Genomic DNA, 6,197 nt, shown 5'->3' with positions numbered 1-6,197 from the left:
CTAATAGCAGCAGGCAGACTAGAACTAAAAAGCAAGATTTAATCGTATGTCCAAAGTTTTTTAAACTTCCTTGTTGGCCACCCCTCAAATGTTGCCTTGACCAATCAGATATGGTCCTTGGGGTCTGGGTATCATAAATCATTTGTTTATCTTACCAAGCATGTGGTTCTTGCCTCACAGGGTCTAATTTTGGACATGATTCCTATAACATGATTATGATATATTTTACAAATAAATGATTGTCAGGACAATATCAAGCAAGAAAATGCGATTATTCAATACTAGACATGACTAGGTATCCTATAGTTATCAAAAGACATACACAATAAGTGATTATACATGATAGTCAAATGTGTGGGTTACACGTAAATGAATATGGAGTTAAGCAATGGAATGATTCATTCATAAGTCTTTTTTGAGTTCATTCTGGTCCATATATAATGTATAAAAGCAGTTTCTTTGCCATTCTCTGGCAAAGGACTTTTCTGTGAAGACAAAGGTTTAAAGCCCTTCCCCCTTAGGAATTTCAGTCTGGTTTCACTGGCTGGGGGAAGTCAATGCAAGTATTTAACTTGATCTCCTGGGTTTACATGTGATGTCCAGCGTTGCATTTCAATCACGAACAATAAATTTGACAATCTCTCTCTTCAAATTAAAATTGTTAATAATTGTTCTATTGGTGTTAATGTTGAAAGCTGTTGTGTGAACAAGTTGGTTGGTTGGTTTATCTTGCCTGGTTCCTGTGGCACTAGAACCTGATTTATGACTTCCTGAGGAATTCAGCTCATGTTTTCAGTGCACACAGCTCTGATAGGACTCTTTGATTTGTCTGATTTGACTCATTTCTGCTACATATATCCCCCTTTCGATCGGCGAGGTGTTTAGGTGAAGACATCGTCGATCGCTGGAGAAACAAAGGCAGAAGAAGCAGACAAACACAGCAAACCAGCAAGACAACACCTCCATGACAGTTACTGTACTGGTGCAGGCATCAGGTTATTTAGGTACACGTGGTTAAGTTCAATTAGTCAATGTAGTTTAGCACATTGAGGATAGTTTAGATCGTCTTGGAAATTGTTTTTATTTTTGATTCATCAATCAAATTTGTGGTTAACTTTGTTTGGTTCTTCTAGGTTGTCTTACTTTACGTTTACCCATTAGTTTTCTAGTAATTTCATTTCAATTCAATGAATTGACCTATCATGCATGGAGCTCTCTGGCTTCCATTCAGTTTAGAGTGGCTGGCGGATATTAGGTGTTGTGAGTCAATCCTAATATCAGACCTTCGACCCTCGCAGGGTGTCTAGGCATTTCACCTACTCAGGAAAGAGGGGAAGGAGAAGGATAGGTAAAAGAAGAACAAAACAAAACAAGGCTGCTGTGGGTTTTCCTAGCATGGGTTACAACTACTATTGAGCTAGGATGTCAGGTGCAGCTAGTGTGTCATGAACCTTAACTTAGTGTCAGGTGTTCTACCTATTGTGAGGATGGCTGCACGTTTCTTCATGGTGGGTATGTGTAACTTTGTTACACTAAAAGTTGGATATTCTACCTGTGGGAAGAATATGTTTGTTGACTGTGTTATCAGTAGATGTGTTTACCTCTGGGTGTAGGTAATGTTGTGTATTACTGGTGTAGTGCATGTGTGGTCAGATCTGTTCAAGTCTGTGTTGTCTCCCCCTTTTTCTAGCATGTCACTTAAGACTGGCTCTCAGCATCCTTGGCTTGGATGAGGGGCGTGTCCATGGTGTAATGAGGGGTCAGTCCAGCAAGGCAGGAAGTTCTTTAGCAGACAGTCGGAGGCAGTTTGGCATGGCTGTGTGAAGCTGAGTTGCAAAACTTGTCTCCTATGTTGCATTCTTCTTGTGATGCCTTCTGGCTGTAGCAGACTTTCTGACCTTCTGTGCTCTGGTGGTTGTTGTTGCACAGACAGGGAATTTGGAACTTGGAGTTGGAGTTCATTTGACAGTTTGTTAGTGACTGAGGTGATGTCCTTTAGTACCTCAGATTTTCATCAACAGTTGGCCGTGAAAGACTTGTTCATTCTGGGTTGTTGTTGAACAGGTGCTTGTCATCTCTGATGTGGTGCACCAGGTGATCACCGGCCTTCCGTTCTGTCGCTGGTCACAGCGAGCATGACTCAACTTTGTGGTCATATGCATGTAAATTGTCTTGAAAGAACTCTCTTAGTTGTTCCATGACTTGTTCCGTGTCTTCTAATGGTAAGCGGTTATGTTCTTGTGCATACTCAGCACTGTGCATGTCTGAGTGGTGCTGAGGTGGGTTTTGTTGTCGCTTACCCACACGAGTTGCTCTTGGATGAGTCAGGTGATTACCTTTGGATCTCTGGTTAGGTTTCCAGATGTTATCCTTTTGGTTTCTTGAGAAGCGTGGCTGGTCCCATGGATTTTTCCAGCAGTTGGGCTGAAAGCGGTCGTGGATATGGGCGTCACGTTCTCTGTGCTCTTGATGGAAGACTCTGGTGTTGTGATGCCACTGGGTGTCGTCCAGTGCAAGGCTTGAGTCTTTGTTGACAGAGTTCAAGAGTGTGGATGTTTTGTTACCTTTCTTTGAGGCCCAACTTCTGCTTGTTATAGGCCTTCTGTGTTAGGTCACGCAACTGTTGGATGGTCATGGAGTTCGGACAGGCCATGACACCTAGATGGTGACTGACTCCAGGGTGCAGATTCTTTAGGAAGAGGGTTTTGAAGTTCACATCCTCTTCAAGGTCAGAGTTGTTGTGTGCACCAAAGTAGGATTGTCGGAGTCGGTTGTAGTAAGCTTGTGGAGTCTCTTGACGACCTTGTTTGGTTTCCAAGGCAGTTAACAGTCCATGTTCAGACTCTGGGTCTGTAAACTCTTTAATCAGGACCTCACGAAGTCGCTGGTAGTTTGACTTGGTTTGACTGGGCTGTCGATCTAGAAAGTTTCGTACCTCGGGACTGGACGTGGCTCTAAGGAGGTATAACCAGTCTCTGTCAGTCACATGAGGTCTCACTTCCAGGTGAAATTCGATATCTCGCAGATAAGCTTGGATGTCGGGGCTCTCTGTGGAGTTTGGGTTGAACCTGCTGATGTTTTTAGACAGCTTGTTGAGGTCTTTGATGGTCATCCCGTGTGCAGCTTCAAGGCCTTGGACGGGAGGTTTTCTTTCGTTGGCAGGAAAGGGTTGTGTGGCGAAGGCAGGTGAGGTTTTGGGTTGTGGCCCTTCGCTCCTTTCGTCATATGCCAGTTCTTGGACGTGGGACTCTGCTCTGCTCAGCAGTGATGAGGCTAAGAGATGTTTCTCTTTTCTTGGCTCTAGTTTGTGCTTGTAAGCATTTTGGAGTTCTTTTCTGACCATGTAGAGCTCATCGTTGGTATCATCTAGTTGTTGGGTCAGATTGTCCATTTCAGTTCTGTACCTTTCAAGGTGGTCTTTCAAAGCACTGATTTCAGAGTTCTTGTTTCTGATGTCTAGCTTGGCTTTCTCTAGTAGCTGTTCGGCATACTGGAGTCTGTTTACCAGGTCTTTCTGAGCAGCCGTTGTATGTTGCTGGTCGAGCTGAGCTGCTGCCAGGGCTGCTAGGAGCTTCATAACTTGTTCTGTTGTATCCTGCTCCCTCTCGCTGGGTGCTTTGAGTTGATTTTGAACTTTCACTTCCAGCTTGTCTATGCGACGTTGAGCACGTGTCAGCTCCTCTTGAAGGTGGGTGATGTGCTTGTCGCTCAGTTTCAGCTGGGTTGTGAAGGCATAGCTTAGTGAGCTCGTGATCTTGACTAGCTCCTCGTGGTTGTTGTTCTGGCTTGAATCTTGTGTCAGGAATCTTCTCAGGATTAGGATTATTATTAAAAATAATAACAGTTCAAATGTCTTTGGAGTGAGGCTGTCTGTTATGCCTCTCAGCCAAATGTTCACATCTTCCCCATGGGAAATGGGGTCTGCAGTCTGCGGCATGTTGGCACGCTGGGAAGAAGAGAGACTGACACAGATCTGTGTGGAGTAAAAGCCTATGTGTGGTGGGACAACTAAGTGTTGTATCAGTGATTGTGAACCACTAGTGAAATGTGGTGATGACTGTGTTGGTCTCAGGGTGTCTAAGTAGACTAGAGATGCGAAGACTTTGTCACTCTAATGAGGAAGAGGAAAAGAGAGACAGAGGTGAAAAACAAATTCAACTGACAAGCAAAATTTCTGTTTTTCAAATGAGGAAACTTATTTTTTTCCAATTAAATGTTATCAAAAACATAAATAATATTATTATATTTCTTGCTTTGGACAAAAGAATACAATAATAATTCTGATATCTCTTTTCTTAGTCTGACAGGATTGACACCGTACACCTTTCAGTTGGACCGCTCACCAGGGAGTCAGCGAAGGCGACAGTTGCTCAACACGTATCTCTATTAAATTGATCTCAACGTTGGATGAGATGCTAAAACTTGGATTGCGTTTCCAAATGTAGGGAGGTTAGGAAGAACAAGTGAGAGGATGATTACAATCAAATTCATAAGGATGATTCGTCGTCTTTGGCACGATTGTGTATTTACTTCACTTAGAATTGATTGATGGTTCTTACATGTCCTACAAATGTAAAAAGAGAAGAGGAAAGTAAAGGAGAGAGAGGACGGAGATGGTAAGTCTCAGTAGCGGTTATCTGAACTACAAGGAGAGCGTTGTGTTAGTTGCTGCACAACTAATCAAACAAAATAAACTTTAAGTGAAAGAGGGTTGTCTTTCTAATTTATTTGAACTCGTAGTGAGGGATAACAATGTCTCCTTTTAGGGCTCAGGTTTGTCGTTCCCAGGCTAGGATACACAAAAGAAATGGTAAGAAATAGGACAATTAAAAAAATTAATAAATGGGCAAACTATGCAAAAATTAAATTAAAAAGAGGAAATCAATACGTAAAACAATAGTGGTTAAGTGTATAACCAAAACAGGAAGAGGGGTAAAACGCATTCAAATAAGTAAAGGTCTGAATAGCATTTATTCAGATGGGTGATAAATAAATTAGGAAGAATAAGTTTACTTAACTTCCAAAGTTCAAGGCTTATTCATTCCTAAAATAATTAGACCCAAAAGAGAATACTAGAAATAAAGATCATATGAAATGATCTGAGAGGGAAATTTTAAATGATTCAAAATAAATTTAATGTTTCAATTAAATTTCAATTTGACAATTAATAATTGTGAGTCAGTATTTCCCTTTCTAGTAAAATGAAAATAAGTGGTCTAGTGGGAAAAGAGATCGATAAAAAGAAAGGGACTAACAAGTGTTAGTTAAGATGTTTAAATGGTTAAATCACGTCAGCGTTGTCCAAACACACATTATTCTACCACTGGACGGTAATGCTAACGGCTAACCTTTGAGGCTAGTGGCTTTAGTATAGACTTCAATGTAAATGCAATGGTTTCGTTAGCTTAGCGACACCGTGGAGTTTGTGCGCTGCGCATGCACAGTTCAGAGTTGCTCCGGAAGTACGTTAAAGGCTTCCTGGTCACGGTCGTCACTATGGCAACCAAAACACATTCTAGTGGATTAGCACATGAATCGTTGCATTGTTGCAAATACACTTAAGCATGTTACATGAAATGTCGGCTCATTTCAACACTACAAATAACAACACCGCCTTTCAGTTGGTTTTGCGATGTGGCACTTAAACTCTCAGTTTGTATAGAGTTAAATTTATCTTAATTCAAATAGCAGCTTCCTGCTGTAGTTATTATATCAATCTCAGCAATTTGATTCTCCGTGCCAGTTTTTCTGGACACAAACATAAAAGCTTTCCTTCGCTGTTGGTACACAGTTAAAATATACTTGATCAAGCTTTTAAAACACTCCCATTCACATTACTCTCGGACACACGCCGTGTTACGCGAGATTGCATTCACTTTGTGAACGGATACAAATGGGCAAACATTGTTCTCTAATGTTTAACGTTAACTTAGGGGAGTCGAATATCAAATTTGATTCGGCAGTGGAACACGCACTGGCAATCAAACTATATGAAATATGAATACGGGGACTTTGATAAATAGATTGAGGAACCCGCTCAAAACTATTCTTTATTCACCGATTTATATCCCTTTTGAAACACTAACAGTTTAGCTCCGTTCAGCAAACAGTGACTGAGATAGCGTTTGAGACACTGGAACACACAGTGAAATCAAATCAGCTATAAAACAAGGCATTACACAAATGAGGAACACGCT

The sequence above is a fragment of the Carassius auratus genome, chromosome 8, assembly GCF_003368295.1.
Source record: "Carassius auratus strain Wakin chromosome 8, ASM336829v1, whole genome shotgun sequence".
NCBI classification, from domain to species: domain Eukaryota; kingdom Metazoa; phylum Chordata; class Actinopteri; order Cypriniformes; family Cyprinidae; genus Carassius; species Carassius auratus.
The sequence above is the reverse complement of the archived record's forward strand: the minus strand, read 5'-3'. Positions refer to the sequence as shown.